The sequence below is a fragment of the Anas acuta genome, chromosome 2, assembly GCF_963932015.1.
Source record: "Anas acuta chromosome 2, bAnaAcu1.1, whole genome shotgun sequence".
In the NCBI taxonomy this organism is placed as follows: Eukaryota; Metazoa; Chordata; class Aves; order Anseriformes; family Anatidae; genus Anas; species Anas acuta.
In genome coordinates, this window is record NC_088980.1 from 90,060,898 (window position 1) to 90,086,377 (window position 25,480).

Below are 25,480 nucleotides of genomic sequence, written 5' to 3' on the forward strand. Positions count from 1 at the left end.
GAAGGCTGCTGTAAGGTCTCCTCGGAGCCCTCTCTTCTCCAGGCTGAACAACCCCAACTCTCTCTGCTTGTCTTCACAGAAGAGGTGCTCCAGCCCCTTGATCATCCTCATGGCCCTCCTCTGAACTTGCTCAAACAGGTCCATGTCCTTCTTATGCTGAGGGCTCCAGAGCTGAATGCAGGGCTCCAGGTGGGGTCTCACCAGAGCAGAACAGAGGAGAAGAATCACCTACTTTGACCTTCTCTTGATGCAGCCCAGGCTACAGCTGGCTTTCTGAGCTGCAAGTGCACGTTGCCAGCTCACGTCAAGCTTTTCATCCACCAGAACCCCCAAGTCCTTCTCCTCAGGGCTCTCTCAATCCACTCATCACCCAGTCCATACTGATGTTTGGGATTGCCCTGACCCAGGTGCAGCACCCTGCACTTGGCCTTGTTGAGCTTTGTGAGATTCACACGAACCCACCTCTCAAGCCTGTCAATGCTCTGTCTGGCATCCCTTCCCTCTAAAGTGTGACCTGCACTGCTCAGCTTTGTGTCATCTCCAAAGTTGCTGAGGGTGTGCTTTATCCTACTGCCCATGCCATCAATGAAAATACTAAACAGCACTAGTACCAATAAGGACCTGTGAGGGATACCCATCATCACAGCTTTCTACATGGATATTGAATTGTTGACCACAACTCTTTGGATGCAGTCATTCAGGCAATTCCTTAGCCATTGAACAATCCATCCATCATGTCCATGTCCCTCCAATTCAGAGACAGAGATGTTGTGTGGGACCATACCAAATATTTTACACGTCAAGGTAGATGAAATGTGTTGCTCTTCCCTCATCCACCAGTGATGTGACTCTTAGAGGACATTGAGTTAGTCAAGCATAATTTCCCTTTATGAAGCCAAAATTCTCATAACAAACAATCCTAATCCTAATGCTAATTCCTACCAGCTTCAAGTTCCAAGAATATTTGGTCTTAGATGGCATGAATGATCCTGGGACAGACAACTTCTTGCTTTCTTTTTCCTCCTCCCTGTCACCTGCCTCTATTACTGTATTGCAACTGGTTACACAGAGCATTTTCATGTTTCTTTCCACGATCTGTGGAATCCATACCTTCAGGAAGTTAAGGTTCAACCCACCTCCTACTAACTGAACCATAGTGCATTTCCTGCAACCTCCAAATAAACAATATATTTGTTTGTACTCTACCTGACAGCTGAACGCACTATTCTTGTCCTTCCCTGTCACACCGTACAAGGAAGTTGTGGCTACAAGACTGACAACAAGTAATTGCTTCACTGGCCTCCTGCTATTTTAGTGACTTAGATCCCCATGACTTCATTTTTCACCTCAGTCTTTGGAAAGCATCAGGCAGCAGCTATCCAATGAGCACCATCCTGAGTTCCACAGTTCTTCAATAATTTTATGTCGGGCTCTCTCCCCACTCTGCCAGAAATACACTAGAAATTCAACTGCTAGGCTAGTTTCATAACATACTTCAACTATACCATCTAATTTCCAACTGGAGAGAGAAGCAAGGAGTGATATTACACAGCAGTGCCTTTCTATGGCACGCACTAGCAGCATTTGCAGACTATTTACATGCCTAAGAGCATACCAGACTGTCTCTGACAACGATGGACAGTCCTACCTACAATTCCAGCCGAGCATTACTTTGAGACTCCAGATTTATTTACTTATATTTTTAGTACAAAAGACATGAATGCCAATTAGCACTACTAAAGACACGAATGCCAATTAGCAATAAGAAACCATCAACCTCGTGTATGGGGAGGAATATAGCATAAAGTTTTCTCGAGCATCTGGATGGACAAGATTATTTTCCCCATTTACTGTGTTTCTTACAGCAAAGGTTTTCAACCTGTTATGAAATAGAATGAGCACTTACAGGCTGGCCTAACAGGAAGATAAATTCACTCTTTTCCTATTATTCTCTAATATGGAACTAAAAAGTAAACAATAAATCTGAAAAAAATTCATTTGTATAAAGACAGCTTCTCCCATTAACTGCATTATTAGCATCTCCTGCCTCAGGGTACCTTTCAACATGACTCTTTTCAAAATTCTTTCTGTAAAAGGAAAATATTGTCCTACTAGGATGACAAAAGTCTTGCAATAAGAACATCCATATTAAATTCCATGGCAGAGGCAAAGTAATTCTCTCTGAAAATGAAATGCTGATTAAGAAAACTATCAGCAACCTGATTACATAACAGAATAGATTATCCACAAAAGAGCAGAAAATCTTGCATTCCTGCTCAGGCTTTCCCAGATAGACTTCTACAAAAAACATTGATTACAATTCAATTGAAAAGCAACAATCCAGTATTAAGAGAACATTAAGCCAGCAGTACAATATTCCAGAGATGCAAAAACTAAGGCTAAATCTATAAACTCAACCCTGCTTTTTTGAAAGCATACATTACCAGGCTGAATAACAATACGACACTGTACTAAAACACATTCAGACCAGCATGCTGTCATGCAGCATCTTCAGTTCCACAGAAGCAAAGAACAGCTTCCCCCAAATCTATGACCTAATCTGTCCTACTTGCAGTCAGCAATCCCAGCTGTCTATCAACTCCTGTCTTCCTGCCATGCCTCAGTAATGCTGGGCAATGGAGTTCAACTCTTCTCTCTTCCTAGCTCCTCACACAGATGTACAGACAATGGCAGTCATTTTCTTCTAGCTTCTATTATGACACACTCACTTTACCTTTTGTGCACTGACATTTTACCTCCATGATCTCCATCTGTTCCTCCTCCAGTTCAGCTGTGTATGCCTGTCCTTCTTCTTATTAGGCTGAGAAGCATCTCTGTTTTATTAACGTATCCGTCTGACTTAAATGCTCCTCAACACCTGTCTGCCTTTCTCAGCTCCTAATTTAAATAACTCCTGACTACTAGTCTGTTTTCCCTGCCAGAAGTCACACCTTGACTAAATAAGAATTTGTCCGAATTTGACAGGTATAAGAAAGTGGCACCCTGCAGATCTGTCACTTAAAACAAATGCAGTTACACTTTTTTGAAGTTACAAATGTTTGACGAATTCATTTTTATCTCCTCCACTGCTCATCTCCTCAACCCTGAACATTATTTTTAAATATTTGTTTTTAAGAAAAAAAATAATAAAATAATACTGCAGAGGTCAGCACAAAACAAGCATAGTGTTTTTATGGCTGAGCTAATAATTGTCACCTAAAGATAAAGGGTTTATAAAAGTTAAAGTCCCAAAGAGAATATAATTTTGACTTAACAGGTTTAGATGAGAGGTACTTTGCTGGCATTAGACCATCTATCTCTTCACCGATCAGCTTTCTACACCTTTGGACGAATCTATTGGAGACCTTACCCCTTTAGATCTTTCATGCACAGCTGACTGACCCCTTTTCCCCCTCCCTCTCTATTTTGTAGCGGCACACACTAGAACATCGAGCTGTCAAAGGCTCTGGTTGCATACATTATCCTAAATTACATAGCTATCATTGGTTCATTTTCCGAAACACAACAAAAATATTCTTATGTTTTCTTTGATGAAGAAGCTGCTAATGCAAGGAACAACTTCCAGTCAGAGATATGGCAAGTAATAGCAGTGAAAGACACAGGGCAAAGCACCTGATTCTGTAAGCACAGGGCACTTCCCAACACACCACTAAATATAACATCAAAGCATAAAAAATTGCATTGAAGTGCCATGCACTGAGGCAGCAGATACTTCCCTCGTGATCAGCGCTCAAGCTCTGTATCATCATTTGATAAAGTCTTGAAACTCAGCACATTTTAATGGGTCATAAATACAGAGCTGCTTGGGGATAGCAAGCTTGCTTTTCATACAAGCTGTTTCTACCAGTGTCCACAAGAATGTCTGAAGGCCTACGAAAACAGCTAGGAAACAACAACCTACATCACTATTGGACATCTACACAGAGAACAGCTGGAGGTCAAATTCAAACCACTGCAAGAAAGATGAAAGAAGTACCTGACTACACTGAGGGAGAACGATAAACTTCAGCCTAGTCCCTCAAAGATAAACAGGCAGCAAGAAAAAGCATGTGGGAAAGGATAAATCCTTCTGATCTGCTAAGTGAATAGGAAGAAGTTAAATGAGGAAAGAAAACCAGAACTTGCCTGGGACTCTTCAGGTCCTCTCCAAGCAGGGATAAGATCACAGCTCTGCACGCACAGCTCCACAGGCTGCTGGTTGCTCTCACCTGACAGTGTTCGTTCCAGAAGCATTCCTGGATTTTAAACTGCTTTTCTTTGGAAGTTATCACACAAAGACTCACAGAGAAATAAAGCTTTGATCTTCTTTAAGCACTCAGAACACAGCAATATGAGAAAATTTCTCACATTAAAATCAAACACTTTTTTTTTTTTTTGGAGGAATACAACTCCAATTTGGATTCAGAATAGTTGAAAGTCAATGCTACAGGTACTGACTGACAATTTGTTAGTTGGCATGTAATTAATAGAGGATTGTTTTAAACATATATAATAATGATCTGAAAAGTAAGACTTCCTACTCTTGTTGCTTAAAATAAATAAATCTTTATTGCTAACAGAGGTTGTCATAAGTCATGATTTAATAGTAAAGAGATAGATGTTGATATACACAGCTTTTTGTTGTTTTGTTTTAAATAGCACTGTTTTGTAATGAATCAATGAATGAAGTATAGAGAGAACCAAATATTCATAAAGGTTTATATAAAAGCAAGGGAAAGTTTTGCCATATTATCTAAATTAAAATCACCTGCATGTCACAGCAAATAGTGGATAGGAATTCTCCACTGCCAATAGTCTTCTAAATCCTCCTTAAAAACCAAGGTTCATGGATCACAAGGACATGTTGGCTCTGAAGAATCAAGGAAAATATTCACTTTTTCTGCTTTATAGAAAAGGAGTCTTATTAGTAAGAACTTGTACTTCACACTTTATTAGTAAGAACTTATACTTAAACCCCATTCAACAAACAGCCAGGAGAGCAGAAACTGGGTAAACACACTAAGTTCCCGAAGGGACACTTCTAATTAAAAGTATACAGGGAAATAAAGCAAATAATTCCTGTAAAAATTGTTTATTTATGTAAAAAGCAACCCCTTTAAGTTTTTCTACCTAATCATCTTTCTCCTCAGGCTGGCCTTCCTAAAAGATAAGCACCTCCCTCAAAAAGATCAGTCTATACCTCCCATACAAATGCCCTCTGCATCTCTTACTCTATCATACCTAGCTTACAAGATGAGATGTAACCAGAACATCGTCTAATGGGGCCAGTTGTGCTTGATGGGTTTATAATAGCTCTACATGTTCACCACTAAAATAGCAAATAACAGAGAACCAGATGACATTTGGCTATGCAAAGTGAGTCACATTTATTCTTGGCCGTTACAGCTGCTCCCCACCCCTGCCAAAATAAAATAATTTAAAAAAAAATCAAGTTATGTGGAAATGGGAGAATGCATAACATATAACATCTAATATTGTTATCCGTAGCACAGTCTGTTTGTTGTCATACCTGAACTATGATATTAATTTCAGACAGCAAAATGTTATTATGCTGGTCAGTGACAAAGACTGGGACTTCCCTGTTGGGTGAATTAAAAAATTGTGGAATTTATAGGACAAAGTATTTGCATGACTGACAAACTGCAGCCCTGAAGCCAACTGTATCTTGGGATGCATCAAAAGAAACATGGCCAGTAGGATGAGGGAGATGATTCTCTCCCCTCTGCTCTCCTCTTCTGAGACCCTACCTGGAGCCCTGCATTCAGCTCTGGGGCCCCCAGCACAAGAAGGACATGGGCCTCTTAGATTGAGTCCAGAGGATGGCCACGAGGATGACCAGCCCTATGGCTGGAGCACCTCTCTTATCAAGACAGGCTGAGGGAGTTGGGGTTGGTCAGCCTGGAGAAGAAAAGGCTCCAGGAAGATCTTACAGCAGCCTGACAGTGCCTAAAGGGGGCCTACAGGAAAGCTGGGGAGGGACTCTGTGTCAGGGAGCGTAGGGATAGGACAAGGGGAAATGGCTTTAAACTAAAAGAGGGTAGGTTTAGATTAGTCATTAATTCACTCAGGGGCTGGTGAGGCACTGGCACAGGCTGCCCAGAGAAGCTGTGGATGCCCCATCCCTGGAGGCGTTCGAGACCAGGCTGGATGGGGCTTTGGGCAACCTGGTCTGGTGGGAGGTGTCCCTGCCCACGGCAGATGGGTTGGAACTAGATGGTCCTTAAGGTCCCTTCCAACTCAAACCATTCTGTGATCATGAAATGGGTTGGAAAAGGGGGATTCTACTCACTCTTCCCATAGAAGGCAAAGGGACAAACAAAATCAAAAGGTTCTGAAGTCTTTCCCAACAAAATAAGACAATATGAAGAAGCCACAGAAATTACAATCACTGAAGGCAGGCACTAAAGTCAGGCGTTTCATACAAACATATGAAAGCACTGGCTAGCATCATACAAATAAAAACAGGCAAGACCTTTAGAAGAGCCAGAAAAGCCTTATTCAGTAAATGCAAATCATCTGCAACCACTTCTGCTACAGTCATGGTATTAGGGTGTAGGACAGATGTGAGGAGGTTTGCTGGCCAGAACAGAAAAAAAGACTGCTGCTATTCCCTCCTCATCAGTACTCGTCACAGTCGTATAGTCAGTGACAACACTCTGGGTGCCAGCAGATGGTCCCCAGAAAACCATGCTGGGGTAAAATAACACTCTCTTGCCTGTACACCATGCCTGTGTGCACAATAACAACAAATGAAATATATAATAAACTGGCACAGTGCCACATGCTAGTCGCTAACTTCAGGCAGAGAGTGTGGGACAATTACAAGTTTCAATATTTTGTCCAGAAAATTTAAAAATTACCTCAGCATATCCATTAGGATCCCTTGATTTTCACTATCCTTTGAATATTGCAATGCTAAACTGTTGACAGTATAGCCTATAACTCACCTATACACCTCTTAAAGGCAGAAGCTCCTGGATCAGAGACCCTCAATAACACTGAAAATGCCCCATGAGATATGGGAAAAAGACATAACCTCCATGCAAATACAATAACATGACTCTCTGCCCAACTAAAACTCCCAACACATTCATTCACCATAGCCAAGCTACAAGGGAAGTCAACGAGGGAGGTTTCCAAAGCAAGACTAAAGCTCTTCTCATAGAAGAATAACACAGACATGAGGAGCTGACAACAGAGCATCCTTCTCAAGTTGAAGTGGATATTGGAGCCAGTGAAGCGCTCTTAAGAAAAAGCATAACTAAACATTATGTATCACTGAACATCTCTAGCTGTCAGGGCAGCGCAAGATGAGACAGCAACAAATGCACTTAGCACACCCATCTATTGGATGAAAAGGCCTAATAAAAGAAAACATTGTCATTTTTCAGTTGTTGAATCACAAGAAGAAGTAGTCTGTGGCCAAATATTTGCTTCTAATAGTCTGTTTATAGCAAACCCTAGGACTGAAGGTACATTAACTTCAGTTATTAAAGTAATCAGCAACTCTGGAATCACTTTGACCTCTGAAGTCTAAAAGGCTTCTGCACATTTAAACAGATCTATGGGCATAGATAAATACCTTTTAGTCTGTAATGTTCCTCAGCATACTCAGTAAGGTCAGCTTGACTTTTCTGACCTTCAATTGTGGACCGCAGTGACCAAGAAAACCAGGCATCTCCAGGAAACGATATCAGGAACAGAACAAGAAAGTCTCTTTATCAGAGAGCCATAAGCTTTTCACTCCAATGTATTTATTCAGCTGAGAATCACAGAATGCTACATATCATTATAAATATCTTACATAGATGTTGTTCCTGTATTAGCATACCCTGTGCTAGAAGTGCAGATTAATAGTGACCATGAAACGTCATCAGTTCACAGCTCTATTGAAGGCAATTAGCTCTGCTGAGAGGCAAAGTTCATTAGGACAGAGTAATGCTGTCCTAATGACATCATATTGCCTTGAAGACCTAATGCATTATCTCTGCTGAGAACTGTGATGAGCTGGGAGCACTGTATTGTCCTGTACTATAGCACCTAGACCGACCCCTGAGGATACTCACCTTTACTACTGTAACTCATCTTCAAGGTAACCACTCATCAAGAGTGCAAAGGAGCTGACAACAAGAAGAATGGAGCTGGCTGTAGACTAAAGAAATGGTAAGGAGCTACCAGCAGTCAGTCTCTATGGGAATAATCTCTTCTTCAATCTTACTTTTCCCTCCGCCAAGTCCTTACATGCACACATACACACGTATGCCATCCAAAATGCGCAGATGAAGACAGATAAAGATTCAAAACTGATTTATAGATAATGGCTGCCTATTTTTGGAAGAGCTTTTTCTATGTTGCATAAATTAAGAGAAACGTACGGATGTGTAACGTTCTCCTCCTCCTCTATCCCATGACTTCGACCACTCTGTGGCATTCAGAGGTGACCTAAAACTTGATCTATTTCTTGTAACTATGATTGCTAGACTGTATTAATGATGAGGCCCTATATTGATTTGCTGTAGCTTACTAAATAAAACAGAATGAATGTACTGCACATGAATCTTTGCCCAGAACAGCAGGGGTCAGAATTCAAAACAGATCTAGAAGAACAGCTTTTAAGGGACAGAAATAGAAAGAAAAGAGCAAAACAAGCCTAAAGAGTTCTCACTCATTAACTAGTTGCTAATTCTTATTTCAAAACAAACAAAACTTTACATATTTACTGAGGAACAACACATTACAGAGAATACCTCATTTCCTTTCAAGTCAATGTTTTTTGTTTTGTTGTTATTTTTTTTAATTAAATCAGAATTACAATAAAAGAACATTTCCATGAATCCTCATTCTGTATTCTCCACAGGCAGGAGTACAAGGTAACACTACCTATTAGGTCAGCAGAAAAGAGCTACAAGCATTTCTAGAGCTTTAATAAGGCATACATGATTTGATGCCATATGTCGCTCACAGAACAGTTTCCCAAGTAAAGTACTAAGTACCTCCTTATAGCCCCAGATTTAGATGAGGAAAAACATTGGGTGACCTGGAGCTTTAAATAAACAAACCTGACTGCTGCTCTGATATATATACACACACATATATGAACAGATATTTTGTCTCACCACTCCTCTTGTTTCTTTTCCTTTACCTATTGCTGCTCTGTGATAGCCTTTTGAACTCTATGCATCCTCCTGTTTCTGAAAGTGGAACAGCTGACCTTGGAAATAAAGTCCAAGGACAAAACCCCACAACGTAATGTAATTCTGCAGCTTTCTTTAAATGACATGTAAAGCAGGAAAGAAAGCTAATCACCTTTATATTTTGGAAAGCATCATGCCTGACCCAAAGCCTCAATCAGGAACCAGGAATTGTTTTTCTCCCTGATTATAATCATTTCTTAGATAACATTTGTAGCCTGAACGGAAAAGGGGAAAAAACTTCTTCCATGCAAGAGCACTGAAAGCAGTTTTGCTCCTACCCCAATTATTCTCACATTCAAAAAAAAAAAAAAAAAAGTCCCACAAAACCAAAATATACCCTCTGCTTTTTAAACTAGTACAGACAAGTAACAAAACATCAGATCTGGAAACAAAGCATGCAACTTCCACTATTCATAATACAACAGACATAGGACAGCTGATACAGTTCATTTGTTGTAGAGGTTTATGCCTGCGCTTCTTTTTTTTTTTTTTATCTTCAATTATGAGAATCTGCTCAAAACCATCATCAGTTGCTCCCCTAAAAACAACCTTAGCAACCTGTTCTACAACATCTGACAGCAACACAGAGTAAAACAACCATATTTTTAACACCCAGCTTTGCCATCACATCTGCTGGAAACAACTGGCTGAACTGAAAGCCAGTTCTCAGTTCCTGAAGTCCACCTAAGGAGTTTTCCAGATCCACTCAAGAGACCTATGAGGACACGTGGGCACACACAGGGGACTACTGATTATGATTATCAACATCTATCCTCCTGCATGTTTCAAAACTTCCCCCATTTTCACTTCCATTGCCCACGCTGTTCCCAGGTCCCATATACTCCATGAATTAAGTAGCAAAAAAACAAGCTGCAGGACTGTGGTATACCATGGGATACCCAACCCTGCCAGGAAACCCAATCAATGGCTAACACAAGATACTAATATTACCTTGACAATCAATTCCAAAAAAAAAAATACAATAAAATATGATGTACATGTGCTACATGTACATGATGCACCATGTAGAAAAGCTTATAGGGCTTGAGAGCTAAGCCAACAGATGCCTTGACTTCCAGGAGATCTGCTAAGGCTAATGGAAAATGCAAAACAGCCTCCCGATGCTGACAGTTGAAGACTTGAACACAAATCAATCCCTTTTAATCAATAGAGATGCAAAATACGGAAGCTGTTCCAGGAAATGGCGTTAGAGTTACAGGTGGCATACACTCACCTGTGCTTTAAGAAACATCCCATGTCTTGGAAAGGAGTCAGGAGTGCAATAAGATGCTTCTCTATTAAAATGAAGGTACAAACACTGAGCCTAAGAGCACAAAGAACTCCAGGCCCTGCTTCACTTCTGGAGCTGGGCTTCTGTTGCTACAGGATGAGCTTCAGAGCACATCCACCTGCTGCTCTGCCCCAGGCACCGCTGGATAAGGCAACCCAACGAACCTCAGTTAAACTTGCTATGGCACTGGCACTACCCAGATTCCCAGGACAGCAATTTTTTCCCAACTTTCTGAGCCTCATACTCCTGCTGGACAAGCTTAGGAAAAATTGAGATAAGCCATAGTGTTGCCCTAGAGACTTGAACAGATACAGATGAGGGAGAATGATAGGGATGCCCTCACTAACCAAAGTTTTAAAGCCATCCTTCAATCAGCACACATAACAGCAGTCTGGCTCTTGATTACATCCAGCCATCATTTAGAAACTGCAAAAGCCAGATCCACATGATTCTTGGGACACAGCAGGAAGACTCCAAATTGGAGGCATATCATCTGCACATGATGATATAATTTAGCACTCAGATTTTCACGAACCACCTGTCAGTGCATAGGCAGGCAGGCACGTGCTTGATGCCAGCCAACACATTCTCAGGGATGCTAGGTTTAAGTTGTTCAGAATCCTAACTTGTAGATTCACATGGTCACAAGAGAAATTATTATTTCCTCCTCTTTAAAGATTGCTGGCCCTCATAAAATAAATAAAATTAAGGCTCCAAAACATGATGCAGGTATGCTCTTAACATCCAAAAAATAAAAATAAAAAAAGGCAAATAAAGGGACTGATGTTATTAAAATCTTCTGATTTCCTGCCCAGTGTGTTGAATCTAAGCTTTTCATGTTTTTTTTTCATATGCTTACAGCTACCAATACAAAGTTATCTCAGGTTTCCAGTATAATTGTCATTAACTCCTTATTGTTTCCAAGGATAAAAATTACACAAGAATTTTTTCGTGTTCAAAGATCTCCAAAAGCAGAAAGCCTAGAAACTAACCAGAAGTAATATCTCCAAGAATACTAACATTCATTCCAACCTCCTCCCAAAAGAAACAAACAAAAAAGACGGCTTGCAGCACAGATACACAAACTGTTTTAGGATACGCTGACAATCACATCATGCCAGTAATGCTGCATGGCACAGCTGATAGAGCTTACACTGACTACATGAGACACTGGCCTAGACCTCAAGACAATCCTTCAAGACAGGCTCAGAAGGCAGGAAGGGACGTGGACGACCAGCCTGTGCTGAGCTTCATGCACATCTGAGTAAGCAATTAAAGTACCCAAGCTGGAGATAGCTCAGGTGAGCCCATACTGCTCTGCTGCCCCTGCATTAGCCACATCCCAGGCACATCACAAGCTTCAGTCATGCCAGGACACTGATGATGCTTACAAGAGCCAACTGACTGATGAATTATGTCTGCACACCTCTATTTCCTCACAGGACTATTACAATCCCCTCCACGTGTTCTGTTGCTCCGCCTTCAGGTACAGTGTTTGTGATAGAGCCTCACTTGACCGAACTAGGAGTATTTTCTCCCTTAACAGATACCAGAAATTTGCCAAAAGTTAGAGGAGTCTGCTAGTGCACTCAGAGTTTCCCCAGCACTAGTACAACTTCATTCATTAAACAATCCTGACATCCATTTCTGCACACAAACAAGATTCAAATAAGCAGCTCCTCTGGTCTGTCATTGCTTTTTCTTCCATTGCTATATGACGTGCCGTCTTCCACCATCAAATAAGAACTTCTCAGAGATGCTTTTTTGATGGGCTCAATATCAAGCAGAAAAAAAAAAAAAAAAGAAAAGGTAGAAAAATTGGGTGTTATGAAATTTTGCAGACTGCCAATTTCCCAGTTTATGGAGGAACCTGCAGAAATTCATCTGAGTAATACAAATTACAGAGACTTTCATGAGTAAAAGCAGTGGAATCAGTGATTTAGCTTGTGCCCTTCTATCTTTCAATCTGTTCCTGAGAGGGAACGGTACCAACTGGGGACATTACACATCAAATCTGGCAAATATTGCAACAATCAGCTTGGTATGCATCCGATTACTTGTGGTGTCTATTTGCCATGGGGTACACAGGAAGCAGCAGAGGATAAATGACAGCTTATTTGCTGCTTATCACCCTTCCTTATCCTTCTTCCTCTCTGTTGAGGACTGCTGAGCCACTGCCCCAGCTGTAATGCCAGTGTGGCTCCATGAATCTCATGAACAAAGGATGTGCAGACAGTGCTGCATAGCAGCAATATCCAAGCTCCCCGCTCTCCCTTCTCCCATGGGCTATGAAGGCATCAATCCTCTAACCTACTTTGCTTTTGCTGGCCTGGCAGCTTGTCAGTTGGTTTGCTCCCAGTAGATGTTAGAACAACATAGGACTTGTTGAATAATCAGAGAATAACAAAAAAAGGTCTAGGAGCTTGCCCAAGCCTACCCCCTGCCTCAGGGAAGACCAGCTAGACGTAAACCATTCATGACAGGTTTGTCTCACCTGTTCTTATCAGCCTCCAATAACAGACTCACGCCTTCCCTAGGCAACCTAATCCAGCACTCAGCTATCTTTCTGGGTATATTTTTCACCTACGCCTAGAGAAATCTCTCATGCTACAACGCGATCCCATTATTTCTTGCCCTGCCCCACCACAGTCATAGAAAACAAGTTGTTCTTTTCCCCTCTCATTATTTCATATTCCAGTTTTCTCCTCACTGAACTGAGCAAACCCTCTCAGGTCTCCCTCACCGGTTATGCTCTGGACTCTTCATGTTTTTCTTTGGGCTCAGGCTCCCAAGCAGGGCATCACGCTGTCAGCAAAGCCTTAGCAGTGCTGACTGCTAAGGTTCATGCATCCTTCCCCTCCGATCTGCGTGCTATTCCACCACAGCTCAGAGACTGAAGAAGCAGAGCTTATACCTGTAAAAAAAGGAGCATTTTATTTTGATTTGAGCAAGCTTGGGACAACTTAGAACCAATGATTTCTTTTCTCAGCAGCTAGAAAACCAGCCAGCATGCAGAGCATCTCAACTTGGCATCCCAGTCTGGTTCTTCACCATGCTGAGCCATACGTTTCTGATGCCTCGGTGCTTCTGAAAATGGACAGCACAGTTTAGCTTGACCAGTGTCAAACCTTTCCTCAAGCACGGTCAAAATGTAAGTAGCTCCCAGTTTCCTAGGTTCCCCCAGAGTGCATGCCACCTCACAAGATGCCTCAGTGAAGTGGCAAAGGGACTACAAAATATCTTCAGTACAGTGGAGAGAGCAGCAGCAGAGGGAAATCATTTATTACTGCTAGCGCATTAATCATCGGGATTATTTACAAGAGTAAATGATGTTATGCATTGCCAGCAATAGCATGCACGGAAGGTTAATCAGGACCTACTTTCCGTCTGTGTATTTATTGGATGGGACACACATTTGTCTGCTAGATAAAATTACAGGAAGCAAAAATATTAAGTGCAAGTGCGTTTTAATATATACACATCCACAAAACTCTTGTACACACACTTGTGTGCATACGGAGAGTTAGATACTTATAGAAAAAAAGGATGTGAAATTTTGAAGGCCCACCCACCTCTGAAGTTGGTATCACAGTATAAATTACAACTTTTCCCCATCTTTGATACTTTTAAACCGATAAAGACTGTTCAATTTTTATTTTTTTCAGTTTCTTCCTCAATAAAAACTCTGCCTTCCGAAATTCTGTTGAATTATACACACAAGTCAAGACTTCTTCCACAGAAGCCCCAATCATAACAATAAATTATGTTTTCACAGGGTCATAATGTTTGGTTCCTGCTTCCCCCTTTTACTGTAAAATTAAGTATTTGTAAAATTATTAAGAAGAGTTGCAACTTAGGTACATTAGCAAACTCCAAGTAAAAAGGAAAAATCAACACCTTTCAACTTTTTCTAAAAATCAAATAATTGTGACTACTTCTAGTCCATACTGTTTAGGGATGCTGAAAATGTTTGCCCAATTGCAAAAGCTTCACTGGAACCTGGAGCTGCTAGAGAAAGCACAGCCTCACATCCAGCTCTGCCTTCAGTTGCCTACTGACTTCACAAGTTAATTTTTAAAACATGTTAATTAAGCCCCAAATTAATGAAGTATTGAAGATGCTGTATGTCAATGCTGAGGAAAAATAACTTCTTCCCCAAAACAATGCTGTTCTTCATCCTTACTTGCAGCTGCCTGGTTTTCCAAAGTTTCACTGCTTCACAGAGATAGGATCTTAGCTAGTAACCACTCCCTGCCAGCCTTCTGCAAATACTCTTCAAGGTTCAGATACATATATATATTATTTTAACAAGGATACTTTTAGATGTAAGTCATCCATTCACAACATGCATTTTAAAATGCCCACTATGCCCACACAAGGATTTGTGACTCCAGAATTGAGAGTTTTCAATTGTACAATACCCTTACCTCCAAATTTAAGCCTCAATTCTGTTCAAAATAGCATTCGTAAAGGCTTGTATTATAAGCTGGGGAGATCACAAAGAGAAAAATAGAATATCAAGAGCACCTAAAACTGGTTTAGGTGTATCTATACAGCACTACATTACCAGTGCAGAGAGGTGCTAGAAGAGTCTGTGCTAGAACTAATGACTAATTAACTTGTATGCCAAAAATTTACAATCCACTAGTCCATTCCCACGTAGGCAGGCCCCAAACCACCCTTCCTGTCCTTCTGGAGCAATCGTAAAAAACACTTGAGTTTAGAAGCACTGCACATCCATAGGGCCTTTAAGCAGAACTAGAAGTGCAGGAAAGATTTAATTATGGGCTCATAGGGAAAATTTTCATTTGAGGCTTTTTCTGCAACCTGAAAAATTACACAAATTCATAGCTACTAAAGAGATTCCTGCTATTCCCCCAAACTCAGGGGTGCTACTAGCTGACCTGTCCAGTCTCCTGTACAATTACCAACTAGGAACCTCTTCACAGACATCCCACCAACATGATTTTCAAGTGGTTTCTGCCTTCATTTTCTTTATCTGTCCTTAAGAGTTGCTGTTCACTCTTAAAGAAGGGTTATGGGTTTACTCAAAGCAATTGAATATCAGTGCTGTGTGTGAAATACCTTTACAGGTCAGGATTTGTACTTCGAGATAATGCATCTGTTCACCAAGACAGGAATTTTCTGTGAATAAACACTGCTGGATTTGGAGGCATCTGCACGTAGGTATTGAAACTTGCATGCTTATGCATGTCCATGTGTGTGCATATACATACGTAGGCATATATATATACACACACACCCTACACGTTGTTAAAATATAAATGGGCAAAACTGAAGGGGAAAAAAAAAAATCAAGAGAAGAAGAGCCAACTCTGAAGCAGAGCTGATACTGCTATTAACAGAACAAATATTGGGCCATAACACTGTTAACTCTTGTCACACCAAATAGCCTACATATATAAAATCCCAAGCAAAGGGCACCACGTCAGCTTTAACAGACCATCCCAATTCCTGTCTGTTTACAATAAAAATGGCTGAAAAACGAGATCCCCAAAGGGAGGGGCCTGGCAGACCCTGCAGGAGCAGCAGGAAGCGCAGCCTGCAGTCCATTGCTTCCTGCAGCGAACGAGAACTTACACAGAAACAGCTTTTAGTTGTTCCAGCAGCTGCTACTCCTTATAGAGTAATTAAAGTGCCCTTTTAAAAGAATTTTTTAAAGGGATAAAAATAGGGAAAGAGCATTCTCAGGCAGTGAAAAGAAACATGCTGCAGCAAGGGCACCATTTTGCTTAGCCGGAACAACCCTGAAGAGGCCGACATGCAAACCTCACCTGCTTTCCCTCTCCAGGTCTGATTTCAGGATATAGGGTTTGGAAGTGGATCTTCGAGTGTTCACTTATTCTCAATTCACCTGTATAGCAACATCATGCACTAGCCTTTATTTTGCCATGAGAGGAGACAAACTTCCATAAGACAAAGATGCAACGTTTTCCTACTTTGTATGTACATAAAAGCACCAAAATAAATGGCCAGATTGAGCTGCAACTGAATCCTAATTCATTAAATTTATTACAGAGGGTAAACTTTTTACAAGAAAAACATTTAAAAGAAGGTTTTCAGGATCTGTGCAAGAAGTACTCTTAAATAGCATGAAGTTCAGTGGAGACCCCAGCTATAATAGTAATAAAAAAGAGATTACAGACATCAAGAGAAGACTTGCTCATGATTTGAATTGTATTGCAGCATGATGAACAAGATTTCAAAACTCGGTGTTATTCAAAGAGTAATTGTGAAGCCTTATTTGATACATTTGAAGAAAAAAAAGATATATCAAAGCACTCAAAAACACTAAGCTGCATAAATGGGGCTTCCTACAACTTTCATGTAATGGAAAAGTGATTAATTGCATGTCCTTTGTATCTCCCAGTCAACACACTATTCTGAGCTTTTCAGACAGGTGAAACAAGGACAAATGAAATGGAAAAAAAAGAAATGGTAAATACTAATGCACAACTTTCAAACCAATTTTGCCTCTTGGACTTCACCACTGTCCACTACAGAAGAGACAGACATTTGTCTGGTTTTAACATGCCCATGTAAATGAAGAGAATTTGGGGGAGGGGAGAGGGAGCACTATCAATATTATTAGAACTTGAGCCAAGTTTCATCGATCTTTTCAATTACATTTTAGAAACTGTTTCTCACTAACTAAAAAGAATTGTGGCTTTAAGGTCAATTACAATGGGCCTTTTAAGGTCAGTTCTCCTCCTCTAGAATTAATCCTAATTTCCATCCTGTGAAAAATCTTCAGGAAGAAAGTCATTTCCAAACACTTAAGTATATTTATTACTCTCATTTCCACCCTAATTATGTAGATTAAGGACTAGAATAAACCAATTTGCTACATATTCTAACAAGAGTGCTGTTATTTGCAACCTACTTCAACTGGAGGACTTACTCTGGCAACCTGCCTGTAAACTGCAGAAAATTTGCACAAAAGGAAAAAAGATAGCTGCTGTCACCTTCCTAGCACAAGGGCACAGCCTATGAAAGGTATTAGCCTCAGTATTCACACCCTAAGACCCAAATTTTGTGTGCGGCCTGTGGTCCAGGCTTGGCTTTCCAAACACGTGCTCCTCCAGTTCATCAAGCACAGTAAATGCTCACCATGAAAGAGCAGGTAGTTCTTGACTGCTGCACGAGGTGGGACTTGCTGTCTGTTGGCTGGTGAAGGAATTGCACATTTCACTATAATTGAAGCAGCGAAGATCTCAGAACCTTCACTATTATCACGGATGGAGAGGAAATGAAGTGGTTTGGCTCGTGCCTGTGGGAAAACAATAATTAGGCAGCTCAATACAGGGAAAAAAATGGATCAAATTCAATTTAGGTGGGCTTTACTACTTGAGATAATTATCCCTTCAAGAGCTGATCTGCTGTGCAGTAAAGCATTCAAGGGGACCTAACATAGAATTGAGAAAGAGAAGGTCACGTTTCTTCTCTAGAATGACTCAAGATGACTTGAGGTCAGTGACACCTGAAAATAAAGCAAACAATGAAACTGCAATAAATACCTTCTACATCTCAACAGCTTTTACCTTGGAGCCTGTAAGTTTTTGCCAATTATGCACTAAGCGTAGTACCATCATAAGTCAGCAGCGTAAACAGCTAAATAATTCACATTGGCGTACACAGTGCCCCCTCTGTCACTGGCGATGTTATACAACTGAGAGGAGGCAGGATGGACACTTCTGGAATACACACTGTGATTCTGGGATTCAACTTTAAACAAATCAGGGAAATGGAAAGCCACTTCAAAGCTAAACCTCACAGGAAGCGTTCCTGGCAAAAATTATTTCTGCCATACATCATGGTAATACAGCCAAGGAAAAAGCAATGGAAAGCCTACAACTTGTTTGTTCCTGTATGCAAGTAGGAGAGACAGAAATTGCTGCACGTTTAATGCGCAATTCACCTTTGAGAACGATCATTTGAGGAAGTGTTAATCAGATCTCTTTCTAAGCACACGTGGTCTATTCAATATTTCATGCGCAATTAACACATTCTAAGAGCCAGCAGGTTCAATAGGAGCTGCACAATTTTAGATTTGCAACACTTTCCCTTCTTCACGTTGCAGTGTTTCAAACCAAGGTGTTTTAGCATTCAATAAACAAAAATACAGTGATCGTGAGCAGCAGTATTATAAGGTAACTGAAAAACAAACAGAGTCTTTGCAGTTGGAAAGGGACCATTATCATTCTCTGGTCTTACCTTGTGCACCGCTGTGTGATAAAAACCAAGATGGTTTACGGTCCTAAATAACCCCCAGTTTGAAGATAGATTGTGAAGGAATTACACATTTCATTATAATTAAAGCAGCGGATATCTGCAGAACTTACTAAATTACAAATAAAAGCTACACTAAACTGAAAGTAAAATAACAGATGGTGCATAAGTCATTAGGAAAGCCACCTCCTTAAACTAATGGATTTCAGTAGAGCTTATCAAAACTAGCAAAGTGGAAAGCATGGCAAAACCTGAGGAAAAGGCAATAATAAATCCAGAGTAAAGATTGCAAGCAGACACCCTGTGTATGCTAATACAATCTTCTTTGTGTGTAAAAGGATTCCCCCATAGCAAATAGTCTAGAAGGGAAACTGATAGAAAACCCTTCAATGTCTTACTCAGAAAAGTGTTTCAGAACAAGAGAAACAAAAGGAAGGAGAAATTAGCTGAGAAAGGAAAATCCACACTGGCCACCATTCAGTCACAAACACTACATGCACACTGCAGACTCCCCATGCAACCCACACATTATGCTGGTGATTTGCTGTCATCTAGAAACAAAGCCCCATCTACATGATCATGCTTGGCTGGTAAAAGACCTCAGTCTCCAAGCAAATCAATTTAGCTTCCTTTATTAGTGCCAATGTCTTTTGTCAATAAAGTCAAAACTTTCCTCTTAATATTAAAAACTAAAAAAGGTCATGCATGAAGTTAACTCCACATAAAACTACATCAGTAATAATCCCTAAGGTTTCACATTATTCATAACTATCATTCACTTGTTTAAGAACATCTTGCAACCTCTCCGTGTCTTCATTGCACCTCCTCATACCTCAGAGGATCTTACCCATCTCCACTCCTGCACACAGCTTGTTCTGGGTGGCAACTGCTGAACTTCCAACCAACTCAGATGTGACTTTTCAACATGAAATAGTACTTATTTCTTAGATAACCATCAATCATAGAAAATTTGGAAGGAATTTCTGCTTAGGAAGTAGCTCCAACCCTCCCTCCACACCCCAAATTCACAAAAACAGGTGAATAATCCAACAGATTAGCATCCTTACTTTTCCCTGAAAGTGAAACTCAGATTGAACATTAGCAGGGGGTGAGGTGTTCAGCACTGCACAAAAGCAGTAACATTGAAGACTGCTTTGTATTGTCAAGCTGAAATTCATTTTTGTCCCCTGGCTATAGATGCCCTGCTTCATAACGTGGCTGTTATTAATGGAGAGGGTTGGGTTTGGTCTCTGCTGCCAAAGCAGAACTCCAAAGCAACATATTTCTCATTCCTGGTGCTTTGTGAATGTTAGAAACAGACTTAATTTTCATTAACAAATGATGAATTACATTACTCACAGACAGCATTGTGATATAGAGTAGCCCAATTTATGATCTAGGAGCCAGGCTGTTTCAAATTAGAAGTTATGGCTGTTCTTGTCACAGCTGTGAGTGCCTTCCAAGCAGGGAACTTCACTCCTCTGAGCTATTTCTTATCCCATCCTTACTGGGAAGAAATGATGAGCTTCCTTGGACAAAAAAGCACCTCAGTAATCCAGCTCCTTCCAAGGCAGAAAGGGGGATTCACTCCACCTAACCCAGGCAGCTAAAAGGCAGGTACACGTGAGCTGTTTCCAAGCCTCCCTTTATAGCAAAAGGAGACCAAAAGGCATCTGAAGAAGAGAAGTCATTTCATCCTCAAATTGGCTTCTAAAGGAAATCAGAGGAATAAATCTCTGGAGGTGCCACTTTCTCTCCAATGAGAGTAAAGACACGCTATGGTAACTAGTAACTTGGATGCAGATGTGTAATTTTCAGCTGTCTCAAGTCAGACGTGTACACCACTAAGTGTTGGGGGGAAGGGGATGAGGGAGGGCCACCACCACAAAACTTGTAAAAACAACCACTGCATCACATTTCTTTCAAGGCAAGATCAGAAAGTGAAGGCACCACTCAGAACAAAGAGCTTGAGAAGAATTTTTCTTGCAAATGCTGCTACTTCAGAGCATCTCAAAGATTTCCAAGGCACTTTTTCCACCTCTGCTTCAAGGCCTCCGGTATGACAACAGTGGCCAGTTACTCAAAGAAAATTCTATTTATTTTATCATGCTGTGAATTAGTTTCATAAGACTGTTTCTTTCAAAATATTTTCATGTAAAGTGCTTCAGAATCCCACAGACCCAGGTAAGGAGGAGAAAAGAAATGTCATCTGAAAACACTTAAGCAATAACTTTTAAATAGAACCTTGAACAGTTCAGGAAACTAGCTCCTATCACTAGATTAGTTACTCCTATGTGCTACTGCACAAGTCCAAACATACTCTTTTCTAAAAGGAAAGAACCATAAGAAAAAAAATCCTTAACTTGCCTTTTGCTTTAAGAAATGGTTAAATGGTTTCTCTGTTAATTTTCAATATCCTACAGGGAGTTAAAAAATATTTCCAAAATGGTAACAAATGCAAAAAATGTGCTGCATTGGTACTGTATACAATTTCTTTGAACTGTTTGTTTTCCTGTTGTCCCTCTACAACACATTCACTATTCACACAAATTGCAGGTTACTGGATCTGCTTAACAGTGCACTTCTTTTTTCCCATGCCAACCTCTAACTGAGACAGAAAAAAAAATAAATCAAGAAACTAAATACCTTAAATTTCAGAGAAACAAAGCAGGGTGTCTTATGCTAACAGAGAACCTTGAGAACAAACCATTTCTAATTCTGACACAATCTTTTAATGAGACTAAAACAGGCTTCTGACATCTGCCACATTTTCTCCACCGAGAAAATTTTCTTATCTTCTGTCTGTAACATTTCCATTCTTCAGCTAAAGAATTCAAGTAACAAGCTAGATTAAATAGCACACCCAGCTCTTCGGATGTTTGTCAGATATTTTTAAATCATTCTCCCTACTAGCTTCCATACACTGAGAACTACATGAAAATTACATCTCAACTTCATAGCTACAGAGGACGGGAAAAACATGGATTTAAAGCTTATACGTGCTTGTTAATATATATTTAGCAAATCATAATCCTAGAGAAGTTGGCTATAGATTTTGACAGATTTGCAGTAAAAATAGAGTTACCTAATGTCGTATCAGAAATCTGTGCAGAGTCCCCATCTAACCAGTACTCAGTCTAGTAGATCTTGCATTCTGCTTTAAAAGAAAAGCTGTCCCAAAACCAGGAATTGAATCTGACTAATCTTGACCACCTCAAGGCACAAAAAGAACCATCCTCAAACAACTGAGCATTAACTACACCAATGCAACATAACTTTGTTCTGATAATGCTACGTTTAAATATTGGCCTTCAAATCAACCCACGTGGAGCAAGGTCTGTAAGTGCCCTGATCAAACCTACATAAACTCTAGGGAGTCACACTGATCCGAGACCACAGCAGTCCCAGAAGCAGCAGCCCTGCCCTATGCCAGGTGGATGCACATGTCCCTGACTCCCTGTCTAGTGCCAGCACTTGAGTTTTCAAGTTCTGTGGCCCCATCTGAAAATTAGTATTTTGTGTGTTTTGTTGTTGTTGTTTACCTTTGGTAGAGCTGTTCTTGCCAGCAGCATCCCCTTATATCTATGAGATAAACAACTCTCTTCAACAGGCACTATTGCCACCAGCTAAATTTCACTGATGGACAGAGTGGAAACTCAGGTAGGTTTCAGAGCTACCTACAATGAGAATGTTACCCATACCTGTTAAAGCTTCACGACCACTAGAGAGGGAGTGGGAATAGAAGCACGCCTTTGCATGAGATTAATTTCACCCCAGAATTTGCCTTTTATTTCCATTCACCACAAAAAGAAGTGCAAGTGAACAGCTCAAGCTTACATTGAACGTTTTTATCTTTCCCTACCTTGACAAATAAGCAGACAATGGGGTGGACTGTCTCTTTTCTCACAGTATCCTCACTTTGTTCTGCTTCTGTTACACTTCAAATAATGTCAGTTAGGATCCATCTGTCCCCATCGTTTTTTTAGATTCCTACACCGACCTGAAGTTAAACACGTGACCAATTAAAAATGAGATATGCCAGTTTAAGCTGTTCACTGTTGCTTCCTTTTATAGGAAAAAGAAAGCCTTCATAAAGAGAAAAAAATCATTCAAGCAACACAATAGTTCTTAAAACAAAGGCTATCATAATGCAAAACACTCACAGGCCCAAGAAGCAAAGAGAGATCAGTTTGCCAGATAGTACTTAGATCTGATACATAGGAACTAAGAGTCCTATCTATACACACTGGGAAGGAAAGCCTGCAGGTGTGAACTGTGATGTAGGCATTTTATTTTTTTTTCCTTCAGGATGGACATAAACATTGAAATGTTCAATAGATTATGGGATACACTAACACTAAAAACAATGAATGTTAGGAGCACAAATACTCCCTGGCTATAGAAAGTAAAATAAAACCAAATTTGACTTGATAGTAGGAGTGGATGATGCCTGAGCAAGGCCAAATAGCAACAAACCAGGTTAAAGGGAGTAGGGGGTTTACACAGCTCAAATACAGGTGGGAGAGTTAGAACAGGTGGAAGTTATCAGTAAAATTTTCAAAAGCACTTCTGGAGCAAACACGGGTTCTTCAGTTCAGTCATTTGCATGCTTTCATGCCTCAGTATGAAGCAGCAACTTTAGCTAGACCAACAGGAGGAGCACAAGACAAGTAAGTTGCCATGTCAGGTATAACAGGTGGTACAAAACCCAGCCTACTTTCTCCTTAGAGTAGGCAGATTTGTAAGAAATGTCCTTGAGGGATTGCTGTTGGACTTAACTAACCTGGTAGCAGAGAGTTTTCCGTCACTTGGGTAGTTTACCCTCTTTGAACCTTCTAAAGCATGCTGCAGGGACTCTTACAAATATGTTTTTCTGACATTCCAAAGGAAGGAAAAGCCCCAGAGAATTTTAAATCGAGTAAATGTGAAGATACGCAAGCCAGAGAAATAAAATAGAGAATCTCCACATAAAATTTGGAGGACCTTTATGAAAGAGAAATAATTGCTGATAACTGGGAATGAGACCAAGGCAGCAGCTGAGTCTGTGGTGTTGTGCTGTCTACCAAATGGACAGAAATGTTACAAGACGGGGATTTCTGGGGCCTGAGCCACACGGGGGCATTGACAGAGCTAGACCAGCAGGGCCTGCCTTTGGAAACCCAGAGGGACAACAACATCTCTGAGCAAATTTACTCTCAGTGAGTCATAATTAGCTCCTCAATCAGAGTGCTGGCTGAGGAGAAAAACATCCGGGAGCTTATGATGGAAAAGTTATATGCATCAACAATCTGAGGGCTGGATCTGATAAAGGAGTTGGGTGCAAACATGTTACAGGTTAATTTGTAGTGCCTGGCTTCCAAAGTGGGAGTGCAGGCAGGATGCAGGTGGACAAAGGACTCGGAGCAACCTAAGATCACAAGGCTGCGAAATGTGCTGCCCTTCAGCCACCCTTCCAGCAGCCTCTCCTCTGTGCAGTCGTACATTCACTGTCCCTAGACCATCTCATGAAAGAATTAGTAAGCCTGTGATTACAGTAATGTAAAATTTCACTCCCACCACTATCCCTGATTTGATTTCCAATCAAAACAGGGAGAAAATGCTGCACACAGCAATATCACCGACCCTGCTGACAGGAGGGAGGAAGCAAAGACTTACCGCTATGGAAGAGGTGTCAGGGAGCAGCCAGGCCTTACTGCTCTCGTAGTGATGGCAAGCCAGGGGTGGCCCCAGTGCAGGCAGCATCCTTGCCAACCTGGGTCACAGTCCCAAAGCATCCAAACGCAGCCAGGTGCTGGTAGCAGGCCCCACTGAACAGCCCCAGACCCAGGGAAGGAGCAAACCAGCTTCATAGTCTGTTTGGGGCCTGCCAAAGATGAGGCAGGAACAGGCCTGTAGCCACATACACCTGTGATATAGCTCAGAAGAAGAGTAGATGGGCAGGCTTGAATTTATACAGAGCTCCTGTGTAAAGCTTGTTGGGGTAATTAATGACAGGTGGTGGTACACTGAGGACACTGGCAAGAACTTCTACAGTAACAGACTGAACACATCTAGTGGATGTAGGTGGCAAGATTTCAGTAGTGTGGGAAGGGGTCAGTTAACGTTTGGGTTTGTTTCTCATTACCCAAATCTATTTAAGCTAGGAATAAATTATTTTTGCTCAAGTTGAGTCTGTTTTGCCTATGAAAATTAGCTCCCTGTGCTTATCTTAGCCCACTAACGTTTTCATCCTATCCTCTCCCCGTGTCCTGCTGAGGAGGAGTGAGCAGCTAGGTGGGCATTTGGCTGCTAGCAAAGGCTAACTCAACACAATACCAAAAATTGACAGTGTAGTCATCCCCAAACGCTTTCAAAAATCACGATCCTTCTTTCCCCAAATTCTACAGCTTGTGCAAAAAGCTAAAGAGAGCTAGTTTATGGATGATGGCAAGCAAAACAATGATTCTGAATACTCATTTCCTTGTAAAATGAAAACTAAGTAAAATAAAATGCAGTTAATATCTTAATATGAATAATTAATAATAATTTAATGATTGTATTAACTAGAATGAGATTAGGCAACAGAATAAGACAAACATCTCTTCTCCTGCAACTGAGATTTTTTCCTCTGCTTGCTGATGGGGGAAAAAGAATATAGAGCTAGAATCACTCTCTTCTTTTGAGAAAGAAGAAAGGTGTTGCAGTGAGCTACCTTTAATTGCCTCCTTAAAACAGTAAATGAGCA

At 40.7% G+C, this 25,480-nt stretch overlaps 1 long non-coding RNA gene across 1 annotated transcript; it reads right to left on the reverse strand.

Annotated features, from left to right (window-relative positions):
- Positions 1 to 17,637: 17,637 nt before the first annotated feature.
- LOC137851769 (uncharacterized) lies at positions 17,638 to 24,660 on the reverse strand. The gene is made up of 3 exons (XR_011093449.1): positions 24,412 to 24,660; positions 22,619 to 22,756; positions 17,638 to 17,797 (listed from the first exon to the last, which is right to left on the reverse strand). It is a non-coding gene; the product is annotated as an uncharacterized lncRNA (long non-coding RNA).
- Between the last annotated feature and the right edge of the window lie 820 nt (positions 24,661 to 25,480).